Source organism: Typopeltis vanoorti, chromosome 5, assembly GCF_054136105.1.
Source record: "Typopeltis vanoorti isolate ZY-2024b chromosome 5, IOZ_Tvanoo_1.0, whole genome shotgun sequence".
NCBI classification, from domain to species: Eukaryota; Metazoa; Arthropoda; class Arachnida; order Uropygi; family Thelyphonidae; genus Typopeltis; species Typopeltis vanoorti.
Genome location: NC_143553.1, coordinates 97,923,822 through 97,942,093, shown reverse-complemented (window position 1 = coordinate 97,942,093; position 18,272 = coordinate 97,923,822). Strand labels below are relative to the sequence as shown.

Sequence of the window (18,272 nt, the reverse complement as noted above, 5' to 3'; positions counted from 1 at the left end):
TGATTAGACTATAATAAATTTAGTTTAATCCTTCATCCAAGTGTAAGCAAACAAAGTTTGCACCTGAAGTATCTTCAGGACTGAGGCAACTCGTGGTAAAGGTGGACCAAGCTCTCATCACTCCTTGTCTCAGTATCTCCCATAATGCAAAACACATCTCCTTGAGGACATGTATAATGCTATGCATTAAGGGAAGGGCCACTACCCAGACCGGTTTCGACCTTTATTGAGGTCTCGTCAGTGGGAGCCAGACCTTAGTATTACCACTTCTGGGGGCTGGGTAGTGGCCCTTCCCTTAATGCATAGTATTATACATGTCCTCAAGGAGATGTGCTTTGCATTATGGGAGATACTGAGACAAGGAGTGATGAGAGCTTGGTCCACCTTTACCATGTGTTGCCTCAGTCCTGAAGATACTTCAGGGCAAACTTTGTTTGCTTACACTTGGATAAAGGATTAAACTAAATTTATTATAGTCTAACCAAGTGGAAAAAACCTTCCAACATCTTTCTCTAAATCCAGAGTAATTTAATAATAAGGTGGTATACCTTTTGGTAGCTCGTATAGGTAAATATGACTTCTCCATTGCTTCTGCCTTACTATCACCACTTCTGGGTCTGGCTCCCACTGACGAGACCTCAATAAAGTTCAAAACCGGTCTGGGTAGTGGGCCATCCCTTAATGCATAGTATTATATTTGTCCCCAAGGAGATGTGCTTTGCATTATGGGAGATACTGAGATAAGGAGTGATGAGAATTTGGTCCACCTTTATCACAAGTTGCCTCAGTCCTGAAGATATTTCAGGGCAAACTTTGTTTGCTTACACTTGGATAAAGGATTAAATTAAATTTATTATAATAAATACATTTGTTCATTTTTTTTCTTCACTATACAACAAAACTTATTAACAGTTTTCTATTTCATATTTTTAAAGATATTTTGTGTGTAGTAGCTAAAATTAAAAATATTCACTGTGAAAATGAAGTCTGTCTAACAATGAAATGCAGCTTCTTAATATTTCTGTTGTTCAACATATATGAAGAAATCAAGAAAATAAATGTGCATTTCAAGTTTAAAACCCTTTTTTAAGCTCATATTTAAAAAGTATGCAACTAATTTCTTAATCTAATTTTTCCTACCTTATTACAGTTGCCATTTCTACTGCTCTGCATAATGTACTGCTTTATGTAATTCTTTTCACATTTATTTATGTATTTTTACACTAGTCAGGTTTAATGAAGCCATTCGATTCTTACCCAATTTATCCTTCTAATTCAGAATTTCTAATTCAGCCTGATTTGGCACTTTATAAACACTTACTTCAATAATTCTTATACACTCACTTACTTCAATAATTCTTATACACTCACTTACTTCAATAATTCTTATACACTATTATGTTAAATTCTCATGCAATATTTCGAGCTGCCATACCAAAATTATAATACAAAAATAAATAAATTCTATAATGTTTTTTTATTTCTCCAAAGGAATATGTGGAACTCATTTATCACTAACTAACATTTAGAAATTGGTTACTGGATGAAACAATTGGAAACTGGATGAAATACTAGTCATCCAATCTTCACATATGCCACAGATAGCCGAGTTCATGGCTACCAATGATGTTGAAGATTTTGGAGTGAGAGTACAGCAAACAACTGCCATCAATCCCATGTTCTTAAATGCCAATTAATATGACTTTCTGAAATAGTGCAAGTACTATACAGTCGATTTTTTTATCAAGCTGCAGGGCTAAAAATTCAAGTTTCTGAAAGGGAAGGGGGAAGAAAGACCTACTTGGCTGAACCAAAGATCACTTAATTCAGGAATCAGCTGAAAAAGAGTTCTTCTAGTGGCAACTAGAATCAAAACTTCAACGATCTTTCTTTTGACAAAAAATACAAATGCATCTACCAATATTATGGTTCTATATAATTATATCAATATAAATCCCTCTGCAGTTTCACACATGCATCCTCCATAACAAAATCCTCATATGATTGTACTCATTAACTCATACTCAAGCATACTATCTCATTCATACCTTCTGATATTATCAGTGAATCCAACATTTGTGATCCTCAAGTCAACCGCTGTCATACATATCAAGGAAATTATTATCTCTCAGAAAGTCTATAAATTCTCTTTCTTTCCTTGCATGTGCCATTCCTCCTTTCAACATATGGTGCCCATTAAAATCATAATCAATTACCCTTCACAGGGTATATACATGATACTATGATAGTACTGCACAATTAAGTCTGCATTATTACTTAACTTCCTATTATAATAATTTTCTTCCAAATTAATCTCTTTACAAGTACGGTCACATTTCTAAAGCACACTACTAACTGCATCAATTAACAGAGATCATGATTGTTCTTAGGGTCCTGGTAATGCTTTCAATTAAATTGTTGCTGTTTTTAGAGTTTTCGTAAAACTGTATTGATAATGGCTATGAAATTCAGCTAAAAAGTTTAGAAATAAAAATATTAAACATAAAGTGATTCTGGTAATAATATTTTATGATGAATTCGTCTCAATTTTTAGATGAATGCTAGCGCTGCATCTGAATAAAATCTGCCACAATCATTATTTACTTATGTCCTTTAATTTGCCAATATATTTCACATTAACTATTAATTTCACATTAATTGACTTATGTGCACTCTGAAAGATGTACGTAAGTCTTATGGATGACGCAAAACTCAAATGAGGTTTAAGATTCACAATGTGCAAATTAAACTCCGTTAAATTATCTGCAAGAAAACTCTTTAAACCCATACATTACAATTAATAATGTACAAACATCACAGTTTGTTGCATAATAATCAACATTCTGGATGCGTGATGTTACTAAATGTACTGCACATTTTTTTTTTATTCTCACCTGGGTTAGTTCCTTCTCAGACAACTTGGAGTATTGTTAGCAAGATAGAGACATTACAGAGTAGAGAGTAACTATCACAAAATGTAACATCTTGATAGAACAAGTAACTGCTAATTTCTTGCAAAGGGAAAATACTACTGTTGATAAGAACCTGCTTCTTTTTTTTTTATTTTATATTTCTTGTGGGGTTTTTCTTAAGTTTGTCATATCTATAGTTGTAATGAGCTTATGATATTTAGGATTAAGATTAATCTCCTTTAAATAATGTCCATCTTTCAAAGTGCACAAAGTTCATATATTTTTAATGAAAATAAAAATTGGGAGGAGGGACAGAGACTGTACTTGTTAAAAATTTTTGATCATTTTCTTATAACAGGATCTGAGACGTTAATGTTGTTCAAAGGATAATACAAAAAAATGAAAAATAATATGATTGACAATCTTTTCTATCCATAACTGGCAGCTTCAGACAGCAATTGGTAGCTTAAAACATAAATTATATAATGCAAAAATTTTAGCTTAACAAGTTCACAATGGGTCAGGACATAACTTCTCTGCCTGTCCTTGACCTTGCAGCGAGACACAAGATGTTGATCATTCTTTCTCATACAACAATAAACTTATTCAAAAATGGCTCTTAAGAACAAAGTTTAGCAATACATACCCAGAAAAATTTATAAACAATCAATAAAAACCAAAAATAACCACAAAAATCTTAAGTGATAATTTTTAATGGTCTCAAACAAGCACATGTTCAATAGCACAAAATTAACACAAGGATTTCCCAATTTTATATATTTTTTGCATATGGCTAATGAATCAACAGCAGAGATTTACAAAAAAGAATGGAAATATTGAAAAATTACATATTTTATAATAGTGTTTTATGACAGTATACTTCCTCTGAAAGTATACTTTCTATTTTCCTCTCAATCATAGAGAGTAAGGTGTTCAGGAAAATTTTTCTTTGATGACTGATTAAACCAATAGTTCTATAACTGCTACATTTTGCACTATTTCCCTTTTTTTTAGGAATAGAAATCAGAACAGAGGTGCACCAATCTTTAGGCCACAACTCATTGTTTCACACATCTTGACAAAATTTGAGCAGAGCATCTGGGATAGACCCCCCCCCCTGCTTTCAGCAGTTCTTAAGTTATTCCATCTATGCCTAGCAATTTTCCCATCTTCAAAGAATTAAATGATGCTTCCATTTCTTCTCTTAAAATAGGAAAGATGCCTTCATCCATTGTCACTTGTATCATGTCTTCAAGGTTTTGAATATTAAGATTACTGTTTTCATAGAAAACAATGACTTTTAGTATTTGTATGTTTTCATAGAAAACATACAAATACTACATGATTTCATCTTTTCCCGTCAAAAGCCTGCCATTTTCATTTTCAATTGACCAATTAGTGTTGGTGAAGGGTTTTGTTAATCTACTTATCATTTGGAAAGCACTTCTAGGGTTGTGTCTTTGTAGCCTTCTTCAATCTTTCCACATTCATTCAGAATCCAGTTGGTTTTAACTGTTTTCATTTTATTTCTCATTATTTTATTTAATTACTCATATTTTTCCCTGCTATCATTACTCTTGGCTGGCCGAGTGATTAGCATATCTGCTCTTCAGCCAAGAGGCTGCAGGTTCAAATCCTGCCGTTTGTGATTGTCTTCCACCTTCATACATTCATTCATACAACTCTCCCAAGATGGATTGGGTCACCATGGGAGAAGTAGACCCAACCCTTCCACAGTGGGGAAAAGTTACAGGCTTGGGGGGGGGGGGGGATCATTACTCTCATTTATACTGGATTTTAAGATTATCTTTGATCACCCTGTGAGATTTTCCTATTATGGTGTTAGCTGCTTCTAAAATTGCTTTGGCAATTAATTTGTATACATTTTCAATACTTCTGAATTCTTCCAACAAGTTAACAAAGAATTAATAATGTGGGATTTATATTGCTCTCTGATATGAGGTGATTCCAACTTCTCAATGCTATATCTTTTTTTTTTTTTGTTTGTTTGCTTTTGGTTATCCCTTTTAATTGTTTTAATTTTAGATTCAAGGTAGCAATGACCACATTGTACTCACTATCGATATCAGTAACTGGAAAAGATCTAGTTTTGGGAAGGTTAACTGATATTTTATGTATTGTCCAAACAATTATATAATCAATTAAATTGTGGGCAGACCCATTAGGTGAAGTCCATGTCCACTTTCTTGATGGATTATAAGGATATAAAGTATTAGTAAGTGTTAAATCATCATTATTATTATTATTGCGCAGGGCACCTCCATGGAGTCGTAAGAATCATTGTGGGAGACCCAAACTATCAATAAAATATCATCATAACTCTCCTTGAAACCATTAACAGACAAAGTGCTTACAACCAACTCAAGCAACCCATTCCATTCATTCACTACTCTCCAAGTAAAAAAAATCAAGCCCTTCACGCCCTTTGCTAACTGTCCGCTTACCCAACTTCCAGGGATGACCTTTTTGTTCTGCTGCTTCTGCCAAGTGCTGAAACATTTTTTTCTTTTGCATCAGTCCTATAAAATACTTTAAGTAACTTAAATGTTTCTATCATATCCAAGCTTTTGTTTTTCTTTTTTTTTTTTACTGGCCTACCAATCAACTTCTGCACTCCACAAACCCTCGATCTGTCCTCATAGGGAGCATTCCACAGATCACTCATCATCTTGGTCACTTGCCTCTGGATCTTCTCCACCACTTCCTCATCCCCCAACTCAGGTGATCAGACCTAAGAACAGTAATCCAGATGTGGTAATATCAAGGCTTTATAAAGTGGAATGATAACTCCCTTATCTCTGCTTGTTAGTGTGTTCTTCAATAACCAAGTAATCCTGTGAGCTACCCTGGCTACTTTAGAAATATAGGAAAAATAAACTCTCTAAACTTCAACCCTCTGTCTACTACTACTACCTCCAAACCCCTGACTTCATCAATTTCCTGGAATACAGTTCTGTCAATGTGGTACACAGCTTGTAATTTTTGTATCCCAAAATGCATAACTTTTTACCTTTCCACATTAAATTGACATTTATTATGTTTTGTCCATACTGTCAGCCTATTTAAATCATCCTGTAAGCTCTCTATATCACCCTGATTAACTATTACCCCCCAACTTTGCATCATCAGCAAACAACTAAATATTTTGCTTTAAATTATTTTCTATATAATTTAAGTACAAATTAAACAGCAGTGGTCCAAGCACAGAATCCTGTTGCACACCACTAATGACATGCCTTCAGCTCCTCCATATACTATTTTTTGGTATCTGTCCATCAGCCACCCATTTATCCATTTCATATCCGTCCTCCATTTGTTGAAGTTTACTTAACAGAGTTCCATATGGTATCCTGTCAAATGCCTTTGCAAAATTCAGCAGTATCATAATGTAGCCATTCCCTTTATCCAACTTAACTATTACTCTATTATAAAAAGTTACTAGATTACAAAGGCATGACTTATCCTTCGCAAAGCTTTGCTGACCATCATATAGTACCATATTTTTGTCCACCCATTCCTGAAGTCTCTTTTTTGACCAACTTTTCAACACTTTTAACATCACTCCTAAGATTGGTCTATAATTTTCTACCACAGTTTTAGATCCTGTTTTATGTAAAGGAATTATTTTGCCTTGCTTCCGCTCTTGGAACTTTACCAGAGCCGAGACTTAAATTAAAAAGCCTAGTCAAAGGCATCACCAATTCCCCTGCATATGATCTTAAAACACAAGCCAATATCCCATCCAATCCTACAGCTGTATTTGCATTCAGATTCTGCAATATCCTAAATATCTCCAATTCATCAACCTCTGTTCTCACATGGTCCCTGTCATCTCTGCCATAACATTATCCTCATCTGGATAACATACCACTGCAAAATGGTTACTCAGTAACTCAACAATTTTGTGTCTCAGTTACCTCTCTACCAACTGCACTTATTAAAGTTATCTTTCCATAGTCATTCTTCTTTCTACTTGCCACATAATAAAAAAACTCTTTGAGATTTCCTTTTGCCTGTTCAGCTAATTCTTCTCATAATCTGATTTTGCCTTCCTTACGCTGGTTACCTTTCTTATCTGATTCTTGTTGAGTTAGTTGGTCACCTTTCTCCTTGTATACCCTCCACAAGATATATATATAGATTTTTTTTTTTGCAGCTCATGCTTAATGATACTACTCATCCATCTAACTCCTACCTGATTTACCCTCCTGACCTTGGATATACAGTCTGATATTGCTTCCTCCAGATACCCCTTGACCATTCCCCATGCAATGTGAACATCCTTCCCTTGCAGATCTTTATGTCATGGTACTGCTTCAACTTGCCTCCTAAATGTGTCATTAATCACCCGCCTTATAGTTCCACGTATACTCTTCTTAACTGGAATTTCCACATATTCTGCTACCCTTTCCCAGTCTAGACCACATGATCACTTTCTCCAATTGGAGTCAATGGAGCCACCTTAGTTATGGTCAGATCTTCTGACTGTATAACAAGACCCAACACTCTCATACTTCAAGCTCTCTCCATCAGATCTGCTTCAAGTAATTATCTCTCAGTAAGTGTATAAATTCCATTTCCTTCCTGATGTGATCTTTCCTGCTTCCAGTCAATGTCTCCAAAGTTGAAGTCTTCTATAATAATTACTCAACTTGTATTCATTGTACTAATATACTGATGCATGTCTTCCATATCATCCCTGGAATTCTCCTGGGCTATAGAAGCCACCAATGTTATATTTTGTCCTACTTGCTCCATCTCACACCAGATTGACTCTAAAGAACTGACATCTGCCCAAATGACTCCTACTCTTGTTGGCTGTAATTCATCTGCTATTCATCAACATAATCATTTGAAAATAATCAAACAAAATAACTGGTTTCACCAAATCCAAATGCACCACAATGGGGGAGAAAATTTTTTTACTATCTTTTCAATATCTATACTAATTTTTGCATTCCAGTCTCCTTGGAGAATGAATTAATCTTTATCTTTATTTGGAATTTGTTTTATCAGTTAGTTAATTTGTTTGTAGAAGTCATTGTGTAACACTCTACATTGTGTAACGATGCAAGTGCATAGACATGTATTATGCAGACTGTATTTGCATACAGTCTGCATTATTGCATACAAGCAAGGAAAACAAAGTTTTAGTTTAGAGCCAAATGTAGTATCTAACTAAATACATTGCCCTAACTACCTATTTCAAATTTTTAGTTGCAAAAAAATAAGTTGTCACATCTGCTTATAATGCAGAAACCAACACCATGTTATGTAAGTCAAATTTTCAAAAGCTAATAAAGATTTATATACATTTATATACATCTTAAAATCAGAATTGCATTTCAGATTGCCTATATTGTTAACTGTTCTCAGATACTAATTTTACAAATAAAATTTAACTTAAAATATTCACCAGCATGCTGAATATGTTAAAAACTTTCTAAAAATATCCCATCAAGTGAGTTACGGTTTGAACGAAACATGTGAGAGACACTTGTAAATATGAGTGTGTTAAACTGAAATCTTTAGTGCTATAATAATGCAAAAGAATAAGACATATGTTGCTAACCAAGCATTTGTCATCAGCTTTTTCACAGTCTTTTCAAGTCTTATCAGAAATTTCTTCTAAGTAATGCTTTTTCAACCTGGATCAATACACTGCTGGATGAATGTCCCCCAATTTTTTCCATTCCATTCCATTCTATTTTCAGCTTTTCTCATCAACAGCATTCCAGGAATCTTAAAAATTTCATCTTGCCATCTCTTGCTTGGTTGTTTCCTTTGCCTACTGCCATCAATAGGTCTCCATTCTGTTAATAATTTAGGTCATGTTGTTATATCTTGCAATGTGTCCAGCCTATCTTCATTTTGAATGCATAGTGTATGTGATGATGACCTGTACACCCTATTCTTGATATTCTTGTATGTTCTGATTAATGAAAAAAAAAACTCTTATATAAAAAATTCTTCTCACTTTGTGCAATAATTATCAGAATACAGCATCTCTTTATCCAATATTCTAGATATTTTAGGCAGTGCTTCATTATTTGCTAATACTTTGGTAGACATTCTCTTCCTGATCAGAAATCTTTTTTCCCTAGCTGTAACAGATTATTTAAACATTGTTCAAACTCAAATTTCTTCAAATGGAATGGCTGGTTTTATAATGGGTAATATGACTTAACAAAGAAGTCTGTTATCCCAAAATAGTTTTATTTCATGTAATACCAGCAAAAAACTATGCATTACAGTTTAAATTTATTTATTAGTGATATTTGATGGGTAGTCAGTATGTTTTCTAGCGGTTTTATTGTGTAATACAGCTTACAGTTAACACAGGCAATGGCAGCGAGAAAACAACCAGATGCGCAATGCAAAAATTGAATGTGGTGAGTGGTGTGCATTTTTAAAATATAATTATTGTCAGGAGTATAATATGTATGTATGTATGTATGTATGTATGTATGTATGTATGTAGCTGGAGGAATGCAAAAGATGTTTTTGATTGAACAAGGTAAGTGAGAAGGCATGGGTAGTATAGTAATAGACTGTGGGTAGCTAAATGAGAGGCATGAATGAGGAGTGAATATCAAATGAAAGGTGGAAGGCAGTGAGGAATACGAAAGTGAGAATATTAACTAGAAGGGTGAGCAAGAGAACATGAGTGCAGATAATGTGAATGTGAATACAGAAAATACTGAAAAAGCAAAGCGCTCGGGATTGCAGGAACAAAGGAGAGGAGTGTAACTGCCAGATCAAAAGTGAAAATGATTGCAGGAATGGAAAAGAACCCTGATGGAGCAAAAGCTTGAGTGATTGCTGACACAAAGAGAGCGTGATCACCAGAATGCAAGAGTTGAAGGGTAATCAAGAAGAGAAATCAGATGAGGAGGTACATGTAAAATGAGATTAAACATAGCTGCATATGAACAGAACAGTGTGAAACAAAAAAGTGAAAGATAGTTGAGAAAAAAGAAGTGGTTAATGATTCAAGAGTAGTGCTGTATGAAGATACTATTAATGTATGGTGGATAGAGAGAAGGAACAGGATAAATGCTTTGAATGTGAGGGAGTAGTGATAGTGGTAGGAACAAATGATTTGTTCCAACCACTAATAATAGAGAGAAAATGAAAATGGATATCAGGAGATTATTGAGGAAAATGAAAGACAATAGTGTGGTAGGAAGAGTAAGTTAGTATGTTACTGAGGTATGACAATGACAAGTTGAGATGGTGAGTGAAAATCATGAATGGCATGCTAGAAGAGTATCAGGAGAAAGCAATGTAGTTTGCTGATGTATGTAGAATTCATTTAATGAGGTAAATAGAATTGTATAAAAGATATGCATTGCAATTAAATGGATTCAGAGTGAGTCAACTGGAGAGACTGTTGCTAGAAGTAAGTGTAATGAGAATATGAACATGAGATCAGAGGACGTCAGCGATGATGTGAGCAGAAGAGTGAATCAAGTAAGAGTTGGGATAGGTGAAACACGGTTGCATGAAAATGATATCCTAACAAAAAACAGAAATGGAAGGGTATGATTTATTTATTTATTTATTATTATTATTTTTTTTTTTTGTGAAGACAGGAAGTGCAAGAAGGGAGGAGAAGTGCCACAGATGATAGCAGGGAAACTCTGTCCACAAAAGTTAAAATATAAGGATAAAAATATGGCAGTGATTTTGTAGCAGTATGGTGGAGGTTGATATGATGAAATATTTAGTTGATTATTGCTATGGACAAGGGAATGTGAAGGGTGGAGACAGAGAAATGCATAGTCAAATTGCTTAGTCAGTAAGAGAAGGGTGATCATTAAGAGTGATCTTAATTACAACAATAGTGATTTGAATGAAAAGACAATGAATTTATTGAGTTCTTATGGGACAACCATTCTTAGGCAACATGTAACAGAGGGCAAAAGAAGGTTGAGAGTCATGGATCATTATTGTGAATGTCTAATCTTCTTCCAGCTGGCAAGAGTAATCATGAGGTGATTGGCAGGTTGTAGCTAATCATAAAAAACTTCCGTGAGAAAGGAAGATACGTGGAAGAACTAGAAGGTCATTGATCGATGACCTTCTAGTTCATGAGAAGAGCCAACTGGGAGATATGACAAGGAAAGAGGAGGATTTGGATGGAAAGGAAACAGGTGCTGCTCTGGCACTGATCAAGAGATATTTAAGAGATGCAATGTCTGAGTGTATTTAAAAAGTGAAAAGACAAAATAAAGTAGGAGTAAAATGGATGGATAGATGAATAAAGTAATTATGAACAAAATATGAAAGAATGCACTGCAGAGCCAACACAGGATGAATATTAGTAATAATCAGTTGGTAACTTAGTTGACAACAACAACAAAAATGCAGTATGAGCAGAAATTAACCAGTCAAGCTAAGAAAACACCTGATGAGTTATTTTGATAAGTGGTAAGCAGAAGCTTACCACATATCAGTTAAGTGAAGCATAACTATGGGAAGTTATAGCTGATGTCAGTAGATGAAAATGGAAAATTGTTAACTACTACAAAGGATATAATTGAGGTATTCAATGAACAGATTATCAGGATTTTCTTACTCATAAATATGACATGAGAAACTTGAGTGTATAGAGGTAAGGTGCAAGAGGGACCGATAGTGAGTGAGCAGTAGGTATATGAGAAATCAAGTAGACCAGATGTTAAGAAGCCAGTAGGTATATGAGAAATCAAGTAGACCAGATGTTAAGAAGCCAGTAGGATAATGAAGGCCAGTAGAATAAGTCACTGGATAAAGGAGATACATATAAAGTGATATACATTGGTTTTTTCAAAGCCTTTCATAGATTTTCACATAAGTTGGTAACAAATTGAAATGACTGGTTAAGAGTTGGTGGATTATTATTATAATCTACTAGTCTCTTAACAGAGACTATGTTAACGAGAAGTTATAACAAAATAAGAGAGAATGCAATATGTGCAATTGCTGACAAGACTACACACATTTATATATAAGTTGAAAATTTTCAACAGAACTGAAACATGTACATTAAGATGGTTTGATACTAATCAGGTATAATTCATCATAAAATATTATTACCTGAATCACTTACATTTAATTTAAATGTCTTCATTTGTAAAATTTTCAGCTAAGTTTCATAGCTCAATATAATTATAGGAAACACAAAAAGATAACAACAACAAAATAAAAAATAAAAAAATCATCATCATCAGATGTAATTAGGGTTATATACTATCTTCACTATTATTTATAAACCATATGGGGTGTATTAATCCATGTGAATCATAAATAAGTCATTAACACTAAACCTCATATTCAAATAGAAGATATTAATTTTAGTTCTTCCTATGCCAACGATGCCATCCTTTTAAATAAATCTGCTGCATGTCTCCAAGAATCTTTATTCAAATTAAATAATTGCTGTGACAAATTTGAATGAAAAATCAGAAAAACTTCAACAGCATATTTTAGCTATTTAGGCATGAATTTCAGTGAAGATAGCAATTCAAATATAAAAACAGATATGATAAATATGGCTCTTAAGATAAGATGCCAGCTGAATAATTTTAGACATAATAAAGAAAACAGCTAAAAGATCAAGTTCTAATATAAAACAGTGCTCAAACCAATTTTAACATATGGATGGAATAGCTGGATTAGAAATAAAACTGTTGATCAAAGATTTAAAATAACTGATATCAGATGAGGAAAATTAGGAGAATGAATGACATTAAAAATGAGGATGTTAATAATGTCAAGCAAACTCTTTTCTAACACTAAAGAATATGTAAGTAGAGCAATCTAATATGCTACAGTTGTAGGCAGATGAATATCTTCACCCTGTTTAATATGATTACTTTGCTTATTTTATAAGCCTGAATTGGCTTGAAAAAGCAAGGTTTCTAGATTCCGTAAAAAAAAAAAAATAATAAAATAAATAAATAAAACAATTTCAAACACCTTAGCCCAACCATGGTACTAATGCACTAGAGGTTTACAACCTATAGTACAAACATTTGTGGGTAACAGCCAGATACAAAAAAAATAAAGTTATAGTAAGCTAAGGGTCAAATAATACAGAAACCCTGCTCCAGAAACCAAATACATAATCTGCATATAAAAAAAAAAAAAAAAAAAAAAAAAAAAAGTTATAGCTGATTAGATTAGCTTGGCCTGGACAATGAAATTCACTTACCACTTATAAAGGAATCCCAATAGTGTAATATAATCTAAGTACAGCCTACTGCTTAGTGGAGAACAGAGATACTATTCAACTGGCCAATCAGCAACCAACTTAAACAGAATGGATTAACCTCCCAAACGGCCAGGACGTCTATAGACATCCAGCTAAATCTAGATATGATTCAGCCCACCTGTTGAAAGAACAGGGATAAGAAGTGCAATTTGACATCCATGTCCATTAGAAGGTGTGATAAACCCTCACGCTGAAGAGAACAGTTAATCGGATTATCTCACGTTCATAGCTGCCTCTCAGTTGCCTATAACAAGAAACACACTTTCTTGTTCTATGATGGTTAACTGGATTTTAAGTTATACTGGATAGACTAAAAATATTGAAATTATTTATATTTTTGTTTTCTCTTTTTATTGTACAATAAAATTTTAATGTCTGGACAAAATAAAGATCCTTGCATAATTTCTTCACTTAAATATTACCTTACCTTGGAGAACCAATTTCAGTTTTAATTTTTTTGATGATCTCATCGCTTACTCAACAAAACATTTTCTTTTTTCTCAAAGAAATTAATTCACGATAATTATTTGAAATATTATTTTAAAAAAAGAAAAGAAAACCAGCTGCTGATCTTCCAGATTACATTATTTTTGTTCAAAATCATTGAAATTGAATAATACTTCACATATTTCCTTTAGGATGTGCTTGATCGACTTTGCTTTATAGAGAATAACATGAAATTCTTTAATCATATCAATAATTTTTTTTTATATAGTAATCTACTATTCTTTGTACTTTGACTTTCTTGGTTTCCTTGTATAACTGGTCATTACAAAATGAAATTAACAGTTATGATTTTAATTTATATGTATATATTTTCTGCATAATTCAGATATTATACTTCAGTTTTAAAGTAAGCAATACATTTGCTTATATTTTATCATTCAAAATATGTATATCAAATGCATCAAATGTGAAATTTCATTTCCATACTTTTACAATAGCGTTGAACTTTATTTCGCCTTTGATAGTTTAACCCCCCCCCCCACTACATCACTATCATACCCCGAAAACTGTTTTGAAACATTTCTAGTAATTGTTTCACATAACTTTAATTTTTCGATACAGAAACTATGTGGTGATTATTATTAGCAAATTATAAATCAGAAAATATACATATTATTTCCCGATTATTATACATCAGGAAATTATGTGATATTCGGTAATTTATATTTAAAATAACTTAATATTTAAAGTCACTGTCATCCTACAAATACAATATTAGAATAAGAAAGATGGAAAAATCCAACAAGAAATTTCTTGTTGGAAAAATATTCAGATATTGCTTGAGGCTCTTTAGTGTGTTGCCTACTGCGCATGTTCTATTGTTCTGTTTCTCAGTGGGGGGTTAGTAATCTCCATTAGCTTAGAGCTTATTACTGGGCAGAAAGGAATAATTAGGAATCAAAGGAATAATCCACACTGTTCAAGATTTTTAAATTCTGAACAGTAAGAAATAAAAAATGTTTCTTTTCAGGGCCATCAAAACAATCCTTTTCAGGACTGTAAATATTGATAGAGAGATACCCGAATGTGCTGTTTCCATTTCATCTTGAAGGCAAATTTTTAAGTTCTTTTTATAACACAGAATGATATTTTCGCATTTTCGAAGGAATAAAATATAAGAGGAATTGGAATACTCTTTCCAGTTCCTCTTGAACAGGAAAGAGTACTCTAGGTAAACTACTTCACCAAAAAAAATAAAAATAATAATAAAATTAAATTATTAAATAAAATACATAAATAATAACATGAACATTTTCACCTTGCCAACACTCAACACTGATGTGATATGGATTCTAAATTTCTTTTTTCGGAGACATATCACAAAGTTTTGTAATAAAAATTTCTGCTACAATGAAGTTTGACAGAATCAATAATATTATTACTACCTTATTTCTGTTTCTCGTGTGGGAGAAAAATGGTAAAATGTCACTCTTATAATTATATCAGTTGTTATAATGGCAAAAATAGTAAGAAAAAAATCATTTGCGGTTTCTCTTCAAAATACAAAGAAAGAACTGCAAATTCAGCCAATGAAAAAGAAAATACTACATATTTTTCTTCTGTTATCTGATTTTTTTTCTTGTAGTACAAAGAAGAAATCAATGCATATGACATGGAGTAGGCAGGAGGGAAAAAATCTGGAAATTGGTTACATTATAATGAATAGAAAAATCATGTCAGAAAAAATTATTCACATAAGATAATATCAGCACACATAACATTTTCTTCTAGGTTAGATAGCTAAAGTAACTAAGCCTTTGCTATTATTTTACACTAAAATGAATGGGCATGTTCCCCAGGTGATTTACATATGTAACAGTTGTCTAAACGATTTATAAAATAAATTCCCTGAAATATCTGCAGATTGAATAGGTCTATACACCCCCCCCCCCTAAAAAATATTATCTTTTCTTTTAAAATAATTCAAATCCTCTTTTTCAAAATAATTGTATGAAATAATTTATAATTTTTCGATAATAAAAGTGAAACTAATCATTATAAATTAAGAAATTATTTTGGCATAAATAATGTATCAGCATGTAAAAGAAATGTCAGTATTTCTGTCAGGATATCTGTAATCAACAATCGAAAAGGAAACAAGACATTCTTGATGTATTCTGCACTACAGCTTGAGGCACTTTAGTGTTCTCTCTTTTCTTTCTCAATAGCAATGAGAGTAATAAGCCTTTAGCTTTTCCTTCAGCTAAGAGGATATTATCAAGTATTTCTAAGATGTAGATTATTTCAGAAATAGCAACCAGCAGCAGCAACAGAAGTAGTAATATTTAGATTTTTTTTAAAGAAAATCAAACAAAAATAATACTACTGAACTTTCTTTTGTGTGGTATGCATATAAATAATTTTACATGGAGAAAATATAGCATATTATTTCTAAAATTGCAAATTTCAAATAATTTCAGCAGACAGTACAACAGCTGATTTTAGATTGCAAATAAATAGTACAGAATTAGAAGCTTTACGGTACAACAACCTGATTGCCATATTTCTTTTGTCAAAACGGTAAAATGAAGTAATAGATTTTGAATACTGTCTAGAAAAGTTTTCAAACCTGTAGAAATTTAAAGTAGTTATGCAATTGAATTCCAGGAGAGGATGGGGGAGGGGGGGGTAAGCATTAGAAAATATTCAAAATGAGCAAAAATTTTGAATCATTCCGTATATGATATTTTTCATATTATATTTTCAGCATATCTACGAGGATATGCACTGGATATTATCGTAACGCGCATAATACAAAAAAAAAAAAAAATAATAATAATAAATAAATAAATAAAGAAAAAAAGTCTCATTGACTATGTTATTGTTGATAGTGATGTTTTCTCCCTGGTGCAGGACTCTGGTGTCCTGCACCAGGGAGAGTGCTGTAAAATTTATGCCGGTACAGAGGATTTGAAATTGGAAGTGATCACTATTTAGTCTTGAGCAGGATAAAATTGAATTTCATAGTGAAAAGAATAACATGGGGGGTGCTTAAGGGTCAAAGCTGTATAACTGAGAAGAGACCTCCACATAGCCTTTAAAGGAATGCGGAGAACCGACCAGGGCTTCTGACCTAACGTCCAATCCTCACCTTCTCGTGGTGCACCCTGTTGGGTATCTACTTTGATACTGAACGAACGAGGATGGGCTGGCAATTTGGGATTTAGCCGACCAAATTGTATTCTTATTGGTTAAACCAAAATAAAAAAATGATGGTACAACATGACAAAATTTCATGCTGGCTGGGGCGTCGCCCGGTTAAACAAGGCCCCCGTTGTTTTCGTCAGGGAACCAGGGTGAACAGCGAAAAGTCAGCTACTGGAACAAATCTGAAAACAAACCCCAACTCAACATCACCAGAGTTAAAGATCGGTACTATCAACGTAAGAAGCCTGAATGGCAAAGGAATGGAGCTAGCTGAGGAATTAGATAAGTACCAGATCGACATAATAGGGGTGACTGAAACAAAAAAGACCAAAACTGGTGAGATCTTTCTGCGCAATAAATACAAAATGTTATATTCAGGCAATGACAATCAAGGAAAAGAAGGAGTAGCCATAGTATTCAACACAAAATACGAGGCAAATCTTCTTGAATGGCAGTCAGTCTCAAGTAGAGTAATGTGGGCAAATATGAGAATGGGGAACTGGACAATGAGACTTATTTGTGCCTATGGTCCCACAGAAGGTTCTACTAAGGTAGAAGGAAGTGGAGGAATTTTTTGAGGCTTTAGAAAAAGCAGCTGACACAATGAAAAAGGAAAAGTTGGTCCTTGTTGGGGATCTAAATAGTAGAGTAGGAAATGATTGTGAGACATACAAAAATATTTTGGGAAAATTTGGAGAAAAAAGCAAAGCTAATAATAATGGCAAATATCTGTTGGATTTCTGCTCAGGACATGGACTGGTTATTACTAACACCATGTTCCAACATAAAAATGTGCACAAATTCACATGGAGAGAAGAGGCTAGGAATAAGAAAAGTCTCATTGACTATGTTATTGTTGATAGTGATGTTTTCTCCCTGGTGCAGGACACCAGAGTGTACAGAGGATTTGAAACTGGAAGTGATCACTATTTAGTCTTGAGCAGGATAAAATTGAATTTCATATTGAAAAGAATAACATGTAAGAAAGTTTTAAAGCGAATAAAAGTTGAGCAGCTCTCAGATGTGAACTGTACACTAAAATACAGAAATATTATTGAAAAGAAAATGAAAGAGTTTGAGAACAGGAATCAAACCTTGGAGATTCAGTGGCAAACTCTGAAGGAAACATTGATTGATTCTGCCAGAGAGGCATGTGGTGAGGTTGTGTGCAAGGATAAAAAAATCAGAACTCCCTGGTGGACACAGGAAGTTAAAGAGGCAGTGAAGGAAAAGAAGAAAGCATATCAAAAGTTCCTGGCAAATAAGTCAGCTTTTACTCTTACAGAATACAGAGACAAATGTAAGAAAGCTAAACAGTGTGTAAAACTAGCTAAACAAAAGTCATGGGAGGACTTTGGCAAGAATATAGAAAATAAATATCAAGAAGGTGGCAAAATATTCTGGAGATTGTTGAAGAAGCTTAGGAA

General features: G+C 33.3%; 1 protein-coding gene across 1 annotated transcript in view; it reads right to left on the bottom strand.

Moving 5' to 3' along the window:
• Positions 1-18,272, bottom strand: part of LOC150106679 (heat shock 70 kDa protein 4L-like) — a 371,849-nt gene that overhangs the window by 168,762 nt on the left and 184,815 nt on the right. The gene's annotated exons all lie outside the window — the stretch shown is intronic.